Source organism: Pseudophryne corroboree, chromosome 3 (genome assembly GCF_028390025.1).
Source record: "Pseudophryne corroboree isolate aPseCor3 chromosome 3, aPseCor3.hap2, whole genome shotgun sequence".
Lineage (NCBI taxonomy): Eukaryota > Metazoa > Chordata > Amphibia > Anura > Myobatrachidae > Pseudophryne > Pseudophryne corroboree.
In genome coordinates, this window is record NC_086446.1 from 102,818,383 (window position 1) to 102,835,130 (window position 16,748).

Below are 16,748 nucleotides of genomic sequence, written 5' to 3' on the forward strand. Positions count from 1 at the left end.
AGCCCGGTTCACAGTGCATTACCAATTATACCGGTACCCAGCCCGGTTCACAGTGCGTTTCCAGTTATACCGGTACCCAGCCCGGTTCACAGTGCGTTACCAGTTATACCGGTACCCAGCCCGGTTCACAATGCGTTACCAGTTATACCGGTACCCAGCCCGGTTCACAGTGCGTTACCAGTTATACCGGTACCCAGCCCGGTTAACAGTGCATTACCAATTATACCGGTACCCAGCCCGGTTCACAGTGCGTTTCCAGTTATACCGGTACCCAGCCCGGTTCACAGTGCGTTACCAGTTATACCGGTACCCAGCCCGGTTCACAATGCGTTACCAGTTATACCGGTACCCAGCCCGGTTCACAGTGCGTTACCAGTTATACCGGTACCCAGCCCGGTTAACAGTGCATTACCAATTATACCGTTACCCAGCCCGGTTCACAGTGCGTTTCCAGTTATACCGGTACCCAGACCGGTTCACAGTGCGTTACTAGTTATACCGGTACCCAGCCCTGTTCACAGTGCGTTACCAGTTATACCGGTTTTCAGCTCGGTTCACAGTGTGTAACCAGTAATACTGGTACCCAGCCCGGTTCACAGTGCATTACCATTTATACAGGTACCGAGCACGGTTCACAGTGCATTACCAATTATACCAGTACCCAGCCCGGTTCACAGTGCGTTTCCAGTTATACCGGTACTCAGCCCGGTTCACAGTGCGTTACCAGTTATACCGGTACCCAGCCCGGTTCACAGTGCGTTACCAGTTATACCGGTACCCAGCCCGGTTCACAGTGCGTTACCAGTTATACCGGTACCCAGCCCGGTTCACAGTGCGTTACCAGTTATACCGGTACCCAGCCCGGTTCAGAGTGCATTACCAATTATACCGGTACCCAGCCTGGTTCACAGTGCGTTTCCAGTTATACCGGTACCCAGCCCGGTTCACAGTGCGTTACCAGTTATACCGGTACCATGCCTGGTTCACAGTTCGTTACCAGTTATACCGGTACCCAGCCCGGTTCACAATGCGTTACCAGTTATACCGGTACCCAGCCCGGTTCACAGTGCGTTACCAATTATACCGTTACCCAGCCCGGTTCACAGTGCGTTTCCAGTTATACCGGTACCCAGCCCGGTTCACAGTGCGTTACCAGTTATACCGGTACCCAGCCCTGTTCACAGTGCGTTACCAGTTATACCGGTTTTCAGCTCGGTTCACAGTGTGTAACCAGTAATACCGGTACCCAGCTCGGTTCACAGTGCATTACCATTTATACAGGTACCGAGCACGGTTCACAGTGCATTACCAATTATACCAGTACCCAGCCCGGTTCACAGTGCGTTTCCAGTTATACCGGTACTCAGCCCGGTTCACAGTGCGTTACCAGTTATACCGGTACCCAGCCCGGTTCACAGTGCGTTACCAGTTATACCGGTACCCAGCCCGGTTCACAGTGCGTTACCAGTTATACCGGTACCCAGCCCGGTTCAGAGTGCATTACCAATTATACCGGTACCCAGCCCGGTTCACAGTGCGTTTCCAGTTATACCGGTACCCAGCCCGGTTCACAGTGCGTTACCAGTTATACCGGTACCCAGCCCGGTTCACAGTTCGTTACCAGTTATACCGGTACCCAGCCCGGTTCACAATGCGTTACCAGTTATACCGGTACCCAGCCCGGTTCACAGTGCGTTACCAATTATACCGTTACCCAGCCCGGTTCACAGTGCTTTTCCAGTTATACCGGTACCCAGCCCGGTTCACAGTGCGTTACCAGTTATACCGGTACCCAGCCCGGTTCACAGTGTGTTACCAGTTATACTGGTACCCAGCCCGGTTCACAGTGCGTTACCAGTTATACCGGTACCCAGCCCGGTTCACAGTGCATTACCAGTTATACCGGTACCCAGCCCGGTTCACAGTGCTATAACAGTATTACCGGTACCCAGCCCGGTTCACAGGGCTTTACCAGTTATACCTGTACCCAGTCAGGTTCACAATTAGTTTCCAGTTATACCGGTACTAGGCCAGTTGCACAGTTCGTTACCAGTTATATCGGTACTCAGACAGGTTCACAATGCATTTCCAGTTATACCGGTACCCAGCCCGGTTCACAGTGCGTTACCAGTTATACCGGTACCTAGCCCGGTTCACAGTGCGTTACCAGTTATACCTGTACCCAGCCCGGTTTACAGTGCTATAACAGTATTACCGGTACCCAGCCCGGTTCACAGGGCTTTACCAGTTATACCTGTACCCAGTCAGGTTCACAATTAGTTTCCAGTTATACCGGTACTAGGCCAATTGCTCAGTTCGTTACCAGTTATATCGGTACTCAGCCAGGTTCACAATGCATTTCCAGTTATACCGGTACCAAGCTCGGTTCATAGTGTGGTACCATTTATTCCGGTACCCAGCCCGGTTCACAGTGCGTTACTAGTTATACCGGTACCCAGACCGTTTTACATTGCGTTACAATTTATACCGGTTTTCAGCCCGGTTCACAGTGTGTAACCAGTAATACCGGTACCCAGCCCGGTACACAGTGCATTACCATTTATACCGGTACCCATCCCGGTTCACAGTGCGTTACCAGTTTTTATTGTACCCAGCCCGGTTCACAGTGCGTTACCAGTTATACCGGTACCCAGCCCGGTTCACAGTGCGTTACCATTTTTACTGGTACCCAGCCCGGTTCACAGTGCGTTACTAGTTATACCGGTACCCAGACCGGTTCACAGTGCGTTACCATTTATACCGGTTTTCAGCCCGGTTCACAGTGTGCAACCATTAATACCGGTACCCAGCCCGGTTCACAGTGCATTACCATTTATACAGGTACCGAGCCCGGTTCACAGTGCGTTACCAGTTATACCGGTGCCCAGCCCGGTTCACAGTGCGTTTCCTATTATACCGGTACCCAGCCCGGTTCACAGTGCGTTACCAGTTATACCGGTACCCAGCCCGGTTCACAATGCGTTACCAGTTATACCGGTACCCAGTCCGGTTCACAGTGCGTTACCAATTATACCGTTACCCAGCCCGGTTCACAGTGCGTTTCCAGTTATACCGGTACCCAGCCCGGTTCACAGTGCGTTACCAGTTATACCGGTACCCAGCCCGGTTCACAGTGTGTTACCAGTTATACCGGTACCCAGCCCGGTTCACAGTGCGTTACCAGTTATACCGGTACCCAGCCCGGTTCACAGTGTGTTACCAGTTATACCGGTAACCAGCCCGGTTCACAGTGCGTTACCAGTTATACCGGTACCCAGCCCTGTTCACAGTGCTATAACAGTATTACTGGTACCCAGCCCGGTTCACAGTGCATTACCATTTATACAGGTACCGAGTCCGATTCACAGTGCATTACCAGTTATACCGGTACTCAGCCCGGTTCACAGTGCGTTACCATTTATACCGGTTTTCAGCCCGGTTCACAGTGTGTAACCAGTAATACCGGTAGCCAGCCCGGTTCACAGTGCATTGCCATTTATACAGGTACCGAGCCCGGTTCACAGTGCATTACCAATTATACCGGTACCCAGCCCGGTTCACAGTGCGTTTCCAGTTATACCGGTACCCAGCCCGGTTCACAGTGCGTTACCAGTTATACCGGTACCCAGCCCGGTTCACAGTGCGTTACCAGTTATACCGGTACCCAGCCCGGTTCACAGTGCGTTACCAGTTATACCGGTACCCAGCCCGTTTCACAGTGCGTTACCAGTTATACCGGTACCCAGCCCGGTTCACAGTGCGTTACCAGTTATACCGGTACCCAGCCCGGTTCACAGTGCGTTCCCATTTATACCGGTACCCAGCCCGGTTCACAGTGCGTTACCAGTTATACCGGTACCCAGCCCGGTTCACAGTGCGTTACCAGTTATACCGGTACCCAGCCCGGTTCACAGTGCTATAACAGTATTACCGGTACCCAGCCCGGTTCACAGGGCTTTACCAGTTATACCTGTACCCAGTCAGGTTCACAATTAGTTTCCAGTTATACCGGTACTAGGCCAGTTGCACAGTTCGTTACCAGCTATATCGGTACTCAGCCAGGTTCACAATGCATTTCCAGTTATACCGGTACCAAGCTCGGTTCATAGTGTGGTACCATTTATTCCGGTACCCAGCCCGGTTCACAGTGCGTTACTAGTTATACCGGTACCCAGACCGTTTTACATTGCGTTACAATTTATACCGGTTTTCAGCCCGGTTCAAAGTGTGTAACCAGTAATACCGGTACCCAGCCCGGTTCACAGTGCATTACCATTTATACCGGTACCCAGACCGGTTCACAGTGCGTTACCAGTTATTATTGTACCCAGCCCGGTTCACAGTGCACTAACAGTTATACCGGTAGCCAGCCCAGTTTACAGTGCGTTACCAGTTATACCGGTACCCAGCCCGGTTCACAGTGCGTTACCATTTATACCGGTACCCAGCCCGGTTCACAGTGTGTAACCATTAATACCGGTAGCCAGCCCGGTTCACAGTGCATTACCATTTATACAGGTACCGAGCCCGGTTCACAGTGCATTACCAATTATACCGGTACCCAGCCCGGTTCACAGTGCGTTTCCAGTTATACCGGTACCCAGCCCGGTTCACAGTGCTTTACCAGTTATACCGGTACCCAGCCCGGTTCACAGTGCGTTACCAGTTATACCGGTACCCAGACCGTTTTACATTGCGTTACAATTTATACCGGTTTTCAGCCCGGTTCAAAGTGTGTAACCAGTAATACCGGTACCCAGCCCGGTTCACAGTGCATTACCATTTATACCGGTACCCAGACCGGTTCACAGTGCGTTACCAGTTATTATTGTACCCAGCCCGGTTCACAGTGCACTAACAGTTATACCGGTACCCAGCCCGGTTCACAGTGCTATAACAGTATTACCGGTACCCAGCCCGGTTCACAGGGCTTTACCAGTTATACCTGTACCCAGTCAGGTTCACAATTAGTTTCCAGTTATACCGGTACTAGGCCAGTTGCACAGTTCGTTACCAGTTATATCGGTACTCAGCCAGGTTCACAATGCATTTCCAGTTATACCGGTACCAAGCTCGGTTCATAGTGTGGTACCATTTATTCCGGTACCCAGCCCGGTTCACAGTGCGTTACTAGATATACCGGTTTTCAGCCCGGTTCACAGTGTGTAACCATTAATACCGGTACCCAGCCCGGTTCACAGTGCATTACCATTTATACAGGTACCGAGCCCGGTTCACAGTGCATTACCAATTATACCGGTACCCAGCCCGGTTCACAGTGCGTTTCCAGTTATACCGGTACCCAGCCCGGTTCACAGTGCGTTACCAGTTATACCGGTACCCAGCCCGGTTCACAATGCGTTACCAGTTATACCGGTACCCAGCCCGGTTCACAGTGCGTTACCAGTTATACCGGTACCCAGCCCGGTTCACAGTGCGTTACCAGTTATACCGGTACCCAGCCCGGTTCACAGTGCGTTACCAGTTATACCGGTACCCAGCCCGGTTCAGAGTGCATTACCAATTATACCGGTACCCAGCCCGGTTCACAGTGCGTTTCCAGTTATACCAGTACCCAGCCCGGTTCACAGTGCGTTACCAGTTATACTGGTACCCAGCCCGGTTCACAGTTCGTTACCAGTTATACCGGTACCCAGCCCGGTTCACAATGCGTTACCAGTTATACCGGTACCCAGCCCGGTTCACAGTGCGTTACCAATTATACCGTTACCCAGCCCGGTTCACAGTGCGTTTCCAGTTATACCGGTACCCAGCCCGGTTCACAGTGGTTACCAGTTATACCGGTACCCAGCCCTGTTCACAGTGCGTTACCAGTTATACCGGTTTTCAGCTCGGTTCACAGTGTGTAACCAGTAATACCGGTACCCAGCCCGGTTCACAGTGCATTACCATTTATACAGGTACCGAGCACGGTTCACAGTGCATTACCAATTATACCAGTACCCAGCCCGGTTCACAGTGCATTTCCAGTTATACCGGTACCCAGCCCGGTTCACAGTGCATTACCATTTATACCGGTTTTCAGCCCGGTTCACAGTGTGTAACCAGTAATACCGGTAGCCAGCCCGGTTCACAGTGCATTACCATTTATACAGGTACCGAGCCCGGTTCACAGTGCATTACCAATTATACCGGTACCCAGCCCGGTTCACAGTGCGTTTCCAGTTATACCGGTACCCAGCCCGGTTCACAGTGCGTTACCAGTTATACCGGTACCCAGCCCGGTTCACAGTGCGTTACCAGTTATACCGGTACCCAGCCCGGTTCACAGTGCGTTACCAGTTATACCGGTTCACAGTGCGTTACCAGTTATACCGGTACCCAGCCCGGTTCACAGTGCGTTACCAGTTATACCGGTAGCCAGCCCGGTTCACAGTGCGTTACCAGTTATACCGGTACCCAGCCCGGTTCACAGTGCATTACCAATTATACCGGTACCCAGCCCGGTTCACCGTGCATTTCCAGTTATACCGGTATCCAGCCCGGTTCACAGTGCGTTACCAGTTATACCGGTACCCAGCCCGGTTTACAGTGCGTTACCAGTTATACCGGTACCCAGCCCGATTCACAGTGCGTTCCCATTTATACCGGTACCCAGCCCGGTTCACAGTGCGTTACCAGTTATATCGGTACCCAGCCCGGTTCACAGTGCGTTACCAGTATTACCGGTACCCAGCCCGGTTCACAGTGCTATAACAGTATTACCGGTACCCAGCCCGGTTCACAGGGCTTTACCAGTTATACCTGTACCCAGTCAGGTTCACAATTAGTTTCCAGTTATACCGGTACTAGGCCAGTTGCACAGTTCGTTACCAGCTATATCGGTACTCAGCCAGGTTCACAATGCATTTCCAGTTATACCGGTACCAAGCTCGGTTCATAGTGTGGTACCATTTATTCCGGTACCCAGCCCGGTTCACAGTGCGTTACTAGTTATACCGGTACCCAGACCGTTTTACATTGCGTTACAATTTATACCGGTTTTCAGCCCGGTTCAAAGTGTGTAACCAGTAATACCGGTACCCAGCCCGGTTCACAGTGCATTACCATTTATACCGGTACCCAGACCGGTTCACAGTGCGTTACCAGTTATTATTGTACCCAGCCCGGTTCACAGTGCACTAACAGTTATACCGGTACCCAGCCCAGTTTACAGTGCGTTACCAGTTATACCGGTACCCAGCCCGGTTCACAGTGCGTTACTATTTATACCGGTACCCAGCCCGGTTCACAGTGTGTAACCATTAATACCGGTAGCCAGCCCGGTTCACAGTGCATTACCATTTATACAGGTACCGAGCCCGGTTCACAGTGCATTACCAATTATACCGGTACCCAGCCCGGTTCACAGTGCGTTTCCAGTTATACCGGTACCCAGCCCGGTTCAGAGTGCGTTACCAGTTATACCGGTACCCAGGCCGGTTCACAGTGCGTTACCAGTTATACCGGTACCCAGCCCGGTTCACAGTGCGTTACCAGTTATACCGGTACCCAGCCCGGTTCACAGTGCATTACCAATTATACCGGTACCCAGCCCGGTTCACCGTGCGTTTCCAGTTATACCGGTACCCAGCCCGGTTCACAGTGCGTTACCAGTTATACCGGTACCCAGCCCGGTTCACAGTGCGTTACCAGTTATACCGGTACCCAGCCCGGTTCACAGTGCGTTCCCATTTATACCGGTACCCAGCCCGGTTCACAGTGCGTTACCAGTTATATCGGTACCCAGCCCGGTTCACAGTGCGCTACCAGTTATACCGATACCCAGCCCGGTTCACAGTGCTATAACAGTATTACCGGTACCCAGCCCGGTTCACAGGGCTTTACCAGTTATACCTGTACCCAGTCAGGTTCACAATTAGTTTCCAGTTATACCGGTACTAGGCCAGTTGCACAGTTCGTTACCAGTTATATCGGTACTCAGCCAGGTTCACAATGCATTTCCAGTTATACCGGTACCAAGCTCGGTTCATAGTGTGGTACCATTTATTCCGGTACCCAGCCCGGTTCACAGTGCGTTACTAGTTATACCGGTACCCAGACCGTTTTACATTGCGTTACAATTTATACCGGTTTTCAGCCCGGTTCAAAGTGTGTAACCAGTAATACCGGTACCCAGCCCGGTTCACAGTGCATTACCATTTATACCGGTACCCAGACCGGTTCACAGTGCGTTACCAGTTATTATTGTACCCAGCCCGGTTCACAGTGCACTAACAGTTATACCGGTACCCAGCCCAGTTTACAGTGCGTTACCAGTTATACCGGTACCCAGCCCGGTTCACAGTGCGTTACCATTTATACCGGTACCCAGCCCGGTTCACAGTGCGTTACTAGATATACCGGTACTCAGACCGGTTCACAGTGCGTTACCATTTATACAGGTTTTCAGCCCGGTTCACAGTGTGTAACCATTAATACCGGTACCCAGCCCGGTTCACAGTGCATTACCATTTATACAGGTACCGAGCCCGGTTCACAGTGCATTACCAATTATACCGGTACCCAGCCCGGTTCACAGTGCGTTTCCAGTTATACCGGTACCCAGCCCGGTTCACAGTGCGTTACCAGTTATACCGGTACCAAGCCCGGTTCACAATGCGTTACCAGTTATACCGGTACCCAGCCCGGTTCACAGTGCGTTACCAGTTATACCGGTACCCAGCACGGTTAACAGTGCATTACCAATTATACCGTTACCCAGCCCGGTTCACAGTGCGTTTCCAGTTATACCGGTACCCAGACCGGTTCACAGTGCGTTCCTAGTTATACCGGTACCCAGCCCAGTTCACAGTGCATTACCATTTATACCGGTACCGAGTCCGATTCACAGTGCATTACCAGTTATACCGGTACCCAGCCCTGTTCACAGTGCGTTACCAGTTATACCGGTTTTCAGCTCGGTTCACAGTGTGTAACCAGTAATACCGGTACCCAGCCCGGTTCACAGTGCATTACCATTTATACAGGTACCGAGCACGGTTCACAGTGCATTACCAATTATACCAGTACCCAGCCCGGTTCACAGTGCGTTTCCAGTTATACCGGTACTCAGCCCGGTTCACAGTGCGTTACCAGTTATACCGGTACCCAGCCCGGTTCACAGTGCGTTACCAGTTATACCGGTACCCAGCCCGGTTCACAGTGCGTTACCAGTTATACCGGTACCCAGCCCGGTTCACAGTGCGTTACCAGTTATACCGGTACCCAGCCCGGTTCAGAGTGCATTACCAATTATACCGGTACCCAGCCCGGTTCACAGTGCGTTTCCAGTTATACCGGTACCCAGCCCGGTTCACAGTGCGTTACCAGTTATACCGGTACCCAGCCCGGTTCACAGTTCGTTACCAGTTATACCGGTACCCAGCCCGGTTCACAATGCGTTACCAGTTATACCGGTACCCAGCCCGGTTCACAGTGCGTTACCAATTATACCGTTACCCAGCCCGGTTCACAGTGCGTTTCCATTTATACCGGTACCCAGCCCGGTTCACAGTGCGTTACCAGTTATACCGGTACCCAGCCCTGTTCACAGTGCGTTACCAGTTATACCGGTTTTCAGCTCGGTTCACAGTGTGTAACCAGTAATACCGGTACCCAGCCCGGTTCACAGTGCATTACCATTTATACAGGTACCGAGCACGGTTCACAGTGCATTACCAATTATACCAGTACCCAGCCCGGTTCACAGTGCGTTTCCAGTTATACCGGTACTCAGCCCGGTTCACAGTGCGTTACCAGTTATACCGGTACCTAGCCCGGTTCACAGTGCGTTACCAGTTATACCGGTACCCAGCCCGGTTCACAGTGCGTTACCAGTTATACCGGTACCCAGCCCGGTTCACAGTGCATTACCAATTATATCGGTACCCAGCCCGGTTCACAGTGCGTTCCCATTTATACCGGTACCCAGCCCGGTTCACAGTGCGTTACCAATTATACCGGTACCTAGCCCGGTTCACAGTGCGTTACCAGTTATACCGGTACCCAGCCCGGTTCACAGTGCTATAACAGTATTACCGGTACCCAGCCCGGTTCACAGGGCTTTACCAGTTATACCTGTACCCAGTCAGGTTCACAATTAGTTTCCAGTTATACCGGTACTAGGCCAGTTGCACAGTTCGTTACCAGTTATATCGGTACTCAGCCAGGTTCACAATGCATTTCCAGTTATACCGGTATCAAGCTCGGTTCATAGTGTGGTACCATTTATTCCGGTACCCAGCCCGGTTCACAGTGCGTTACTAGTTATACCGGTACCCAGACCGTTTTACATTGCGTTACAATTTATACTGGTTTTCAGCCCGGTTCAAAGTGTGTAACCAGTAATACCGGTACCCAGCCCGGTTCAGAGTGCATTACCATTTATACCGGTACCCAGCCCGGTTCACAGTGCGTTACCAGTTATTATTGTACTCAGCCCGGTTCACAGTGCACTAACAGTTATACCGGTACCCAGCCCAGTTTACAGTGCGTTACCATTTATACCGGTACCCAGCCCGGTTCACAGTGCGTTACCATTTATACCGGTACCCAGCCCGGTTCACAGTGCGTTACTAGATATACCGGTACCCAGACCCGTTCACAGTGCGTTACCATTTATACCGGTTTTCAGCCCGGTTCACAGTTTGTAACCATTAATACCGGTACCCAGCCCGGTTCACAGTGCATTACCATTTTCTCTAACGTCCTAGTGGATGCTGGGGACTCCGAAAGGACCATGGGGAATAGCGGCTCCGCAGGAGACTGGGCACAAAGTAAAAGCTTTAGGACTAGCTGGTGTGCACTGGCTCCTCCCCCTATGACCCTCCTCCAAGCCTCAGTTAAGATTTTGTGCCCGAACGAGAAGGGTGCAATCTAGGTGGCTCTCCTGAGCTGCTTAGAGTAAAAGTTTAAATAGGTTTTTTTATTTTCAGTGAGACCTGCTGGCAACAGGCTCACTGCATCGAGGGACTAAGGGGAGAAGAAGCGAACTCACCTGCGTGCAGAGTGGATTGGGCTTCTTAGGCTACTGGACATTAGCTCCAGAGGGACGATCACAGGCCCAGCCATGGATGGGTCCCGGAGCCGCGCCGCCGGCCCCCTTACAGAGCCAGAAGAGTGAAGAGGTCAGGAAAATCGGCGGCAGAAGACGTCCTGTCTTCAATAAGGTAGCGCACAGCACCGCAGCTGTGCGCCATTGCTCTCAGCACACTTCACACTCCGGTCACTGAGGGTGCAGGGCGCTGGGGGGGGCGCCCTGGGACGCAATGAAAATACCTTAAATGGCTAAAAATACATCACATATAGCTCCTGGGCTATATGGATGTATTTAACCCCTGCCAGTTTTCCACAAAAAAGCGTGAGAAAGGCCGCCGAAAAAGGGGCGGAGCCTATCTCCTCAGCACACAAGCGCCATTTTTTCCTCACAGCTCCGTTGGAGGAAGGCTCCCTGACTCTCCCCTGCAGTCCTGCACAACAGAAACAGGGTAAAACAAGAGAGGGGGGGCACTAAATTGGCATATTAATATATACAGCAGCTATATTAGGGAAAAACACTTATATAAGGTTATCCCTGTATATATATATAGCGCTCTGGTGTGTGCTGGCAAACTCTCCCTCTGTCTCCCCAAAGGGCTAGTGGGGTCCTGTCCTCTATCAGAGCATTCCCTGTGTGTGTGCTGTGTGTCGGTACGCTGTGTCGACATGTATGAGGATGAAATTGGTGTGGAGGCGGAGCAATTGCCTGTGTTAGTGATGTCACCCCCTAGGGAGTCGACACCTGACTGGATGGTCTTATGGAAAGAATTACGTGATAGTGTCGGCACTTTACAAAAGACTGTTGACGACATGAGACAGCCGGCAAATCAGTTAATACCTGTACAGGCGTCTCAAACACCGTCAGGGGCTATAAAACGCCCGTTACCTCAGGTCGATACAGACACTGACACGGACACTGACTCCAGTGTCGACGGTGAGGAAACAAACGTATTTTCCAGTAGGGCCACACGTTACATGATCACGGCAATGAAGGAGGTTTTGAACATTTCTGATACTACAAGTACTACAAAAAAGGGTATTATGTGGGGTGTGAAAAAACTACCCGTAGTTTTTCCTGAATCAGATGAATTAAATGAGGTGTGTGATGAAGCATGGGTTTCCCCCGATAAAAAACTGCTAATTTCTAAAAAATTATTGGCATTATACCCTTTCCCGCCAGAGGTTAGGGCGCGTTGGGAAACACCCCCTAGCGTAGATAAGGCGCTCACACGCTTATCAAAACAAGTGGCGTTACCGTCCCCTGATACAGCCGCCCTCAAGGTACCAGCTGATAGGAAGCTGGAAAATATCCTTAAAAGTATATACACACATACTGTTATTATACTGCGACCAGCAATCGCCTCAGCCTGGATGTGCAGTGCTGGGGTGGCTTGGTCGGATTCCCTGACTGAAAATATTGATACCCTGGACAGGGACAATAATATATTGACTATAGAGCATTTAAAGGATGCATTTCTATATATGCGAGATGCACAGAGGGATATTTGCACTCTGGCATCAAGAGTAAGTGCGATGTCCATTTCTGCCAGAAGAGGATTATGGACGCGACAGTGGTCAGGGGATGCGGATTCCAAACGGCATATGGAAGTATTGCCGTATAAAGGGGAGGAGTTATTTGGGGTCGGTCTATCGGACCTGGTGGCCACGGCAACGGCTGGAAAATCCACCTTTTTACCCCAAGTCACCTCGCAGCAGAAAAAGATACCGTCTTTTCAGGCTCAGTCCTTTCGTCCCCATAAGGGCAAGCGGGCAAAAGGCCACTCATATCTGCCCCGGGGCAGAGGAAGGGGAAAAAGACTGCAGCAAACAGCCTCTTCCCACGAACAGAAGCCCTCCCCCGCTTCTGCCAAGTCCTCAGCATGACGCTGGGGCCTTACAAGCGGACTCAGGCACGGTGGGGGCCCGTCTCAAGAATTTCAGCGCGCAGTGGGCACACTCGCAAGTGGACCCCTGGATCCTGCAGGTAGTATCTCAGGGGTACAAATTGGAATTCGAGACGTCTCCCCCTCGCCGGTTCCTGAAGTCTGCTTTACCAACGTCTCCTCCCGACAGGGAGGCGGTATTGGAAGCCATTCACAAGCTGTATTCCCAGCAGGTGATAATCAAGGTACCCCTCCTACAACAGGGAAAGGGGTATTATTCCACGCTGTTTGTGGTACCGAAGCCGGACGGCTCGGTGAGACCCATTTTAAATCTGAAATCCTTGAACACTTACATAAAAAGGTTCAAGTTCAAGATGGAGTCACTCAGAGCAGTGATAGCGAACCTGGAAGAAGGGGACTATATGGTGTCTCTGGACATCAAGGATGCTTACCTCCATGTCCCAATTTGCCCTTCTCACCAAGGGTACCTCAGGTTTGTGGTACAGAACTGTCACTATCAGTTTCAGACGCTGCCGTTTGGATTGTCCACGGCACCCCGGGTCTTTACCAAGGTAATGGCCGAAATGATGATTCTTCTTAGAAGAAAAGGCGTCTTAATTATCCCTTACTTGGACGATCTCCTGATAAGGGCAAGGTCCAGAGAACAGTTAGAGGTCGGAGTAGCACTATCTCAAGCAGTACTACGACAGCACGGATGGATTCTAAATATTCCAAAATCGCAGCTGATTCCGACGACACGTCTGCTGTTCCTAGGGATGATTCTGGACACAGTACAGAAAAAGGTGTTTCTCCCGGAGGAGAAAGCCAAGGAGTTATCCGACCTAGTCAGGAACCTCCTAAGACCAGGCCAAGTGTCAGTACATCAATGCACAAGGGTCCTGGGAAAGATGGTGGCTTCTTACGAAGCGATTCCATTCGGCAGATTCCACGCAAGAACTTTTCACTGGGATCTACTGGACAAATGGTCCGGATCGCATCTTCAAATGCATCAGCGGATAACCCTGTCTCCAAGGACAAGGGTGTCTCTCCTGTGGTGGTTACAGAGTGCTCATCTCCTAGAGGGCCGCAGATTCGGCATTCAGGATTGGGTCCTGGTGACCACGGATGCCAGCCTGAGAGGCTGGGGAGCAGTCACACAGGGAAGAAATTTCCAGGGCTTGTGGTCAAGCATGGAAACGTCACTTCACATAAATATCCTGGAACTAAGGGCCATTTACAATGCCCTAAGTCAGGCAAGACCTCTGCTTCAGGGTCAGCCGGTGTTGATCCAGTCGGACAACATCACGGCAGTCGCCCACGTAAACAGACAGGGCGGCACAAGAAGCAGGAGGGCAATGATGGAAGTGGCAAGGATTCTTCGCTGGGCGGAGAATCATGTGATAGCACTGTCAGCAGTGTTCATTCCGGGAGTGGACAACTGGGAAGCAGACTTCCTCAGCAGACACGATCTTCACCCGGGGGAGTGGGGACTTCACCCAGAAGTCTTCCACATGATTGTGAACCGTTGGGAAAAACCAAAGGTGGACATGATGGCGTCCCGCCTCAACAAAAAACTGGACAGATATTGCGCCAGGTCAAGGGACCCTCAGGCAATAGCTGTGGACACTCTGGTAACACCGTGGGTGTACCAGTCAGTGTATGTGTTCCCTCCTCTTCTTCTCATACCAAAAGTACTGAGAATCATAAGAAGGAGAGGAGTAAAGACTATACTCGTGGCTCCGGATTGGCCAAGAAGGACTTGGTACCCGGAAATTCAAGAGATGCTCACGGAAGACCCGTGGCCTCTACCTCTAAGAAAGGACCTGCTCCAGCAGGGACCATGTCTGTTCCAAGACTTACCGCGGCTGCGTTTGACGGCATGGCGGTTGAACGCCGGATCCTGAAGGAAAAAGGCATTCCGGATGAAGTCATCCCTACCCTGATCAAAGCCAGGAAGGATGTAACCATACAACATTATCACCGTATTTGGCGTAAATATGTTGCGTGGTGCGAGGCCAGGAAGGCCCCTACAGAGGAATTTCAACTGGGTCGTTTCCTGCATTTCCTGCAAACAGGACTGTCTATGGGCCTCAAATTAGGGTCCATTAAGGTTCAAATTTCGGCCCTGTCAATATTCTTCCAAAAAGAACTGGCTTCTGTTCCTGAAGTTCAGACGTTTGTCAAGGGAGTACTGCATATACAGCCTCCTTTTGTGCCTCCAGTGGCACCTTGGGATCTCAATGTAGTTTTGGGATTCCTAAAATCACATTGGTTTGAACCACTCACCACTGTGGACTTAAAATATCTCACATGGAAAGTGGTAATGCTGTTAGCCCTGGCTTCTGCCAGGCGTGTCTCAGAATTGGCGGCTTTATCCTATAAAAGCCCTTACCTAATTTTTCATACGGACAGGGCAGAATTGAGGACTCGTCCTCAATTTCTTCCTAAGGTGGTTTCAGCATTTCACTTAAACCAGCCTATTGTGGTGCCTGCGGCTACTAGGGACTTGGAGGATTCCAAGTTGCTGGACGTAGTCAGGGCCCTGAAAATATATGTTTCCAGGACGGCTGGAGTCAGAAAATCTGATTCGCTGTTTATCCTGTATGCACCCAGCAAGCTGGGTGCTCCTGCTTCTAAGCAGACGATTGCTCGTTGGATTTGTAGTACAATTCAGCTTGCACATTCTGTGGCAGGCCTGCCACAGCCAAAATCTGTAAAAGCCCATTCCACACGGAAAGTGGGCTCATCTTGGGCGGCTGCCCGAGGGGTCTCGGCTTTACAACTTTGCCGGTTCACAGTGCGTTACCAATTATACCGGTACCCAGCCCGGTTCACAGTGCGTTACCAGTTATACCGGTACCCAGCCCGGTTCACAGTGCGTTACCAGTTATACCGGTACCCAGCCCGGTTCACAGTGCTATCTCAGTATTACCGGTACCCAGCCCGGTTCACAGGGCTTTACCAGTTATACCTGTACCCAGTCAGGTTCCCAATTAGTTTCCAGTTATACCGGTACTAAGCCAGTTGCACAGTTCGTTACCAGTTATATCGGTACTCAGCCAGGTTCACAATGCATTTCCAGTTATACCGGTACCAAGCTCGGTTCATAGTGTGGTACCATTTATTCCGGTACCCAGCCCGGTTCACAGTGCGTTACTAGTTATACCGGTACCCAGACCGTTTTACATTGCGTTACAATTTATACTGGTTTTCAGCCCGGTTCACAGTGTGTAACCAGTAATACCGGTACCCAGCCCGGTTCACAGTGCATTACCATTTATACCGGTACCCAGACCGGTTCACAGTGCGTTACTAGTTATACCGGTACCCAGACCGGTTCACAGTGCGTGACCAGTTATACCGGTTCCCAGCCCGGTTCAGAGTGCATTACCAATTATACTGGTACCCAGCCCGGTTCACAGTGCGTTTCCAGTTATACCGTTACCCAGCCCGGTTCACAGTGCGTTACCAGTTATACCGGTACCCAGCCCGGTTCACAGTTCGTTACCAGTTATACCGGTACCCAGCCCGGTTCACAGTGCGTTCCCATTTATACCGGTACACAGCCCAGTTCACAGTGCGTTACCAGTTATACTGGTACCCAGCCCGGTTCACAGTTCTATAACAGTATTACCGGTACCCAGACCAGTTCACAGTGCGTTACCATGTATACCGGTTTTCAGCCCGGTTCACAGTGTGTAACCATTAATACCGGTACCCAGCCCGGTTCACAGTGCATTACCATTTATACAGGTATCGAGCCCGGTTCACAGTGCATTACCAATTATACCGGTACCCAGCCCGGTTCACAGTGCGTTTCAAGAT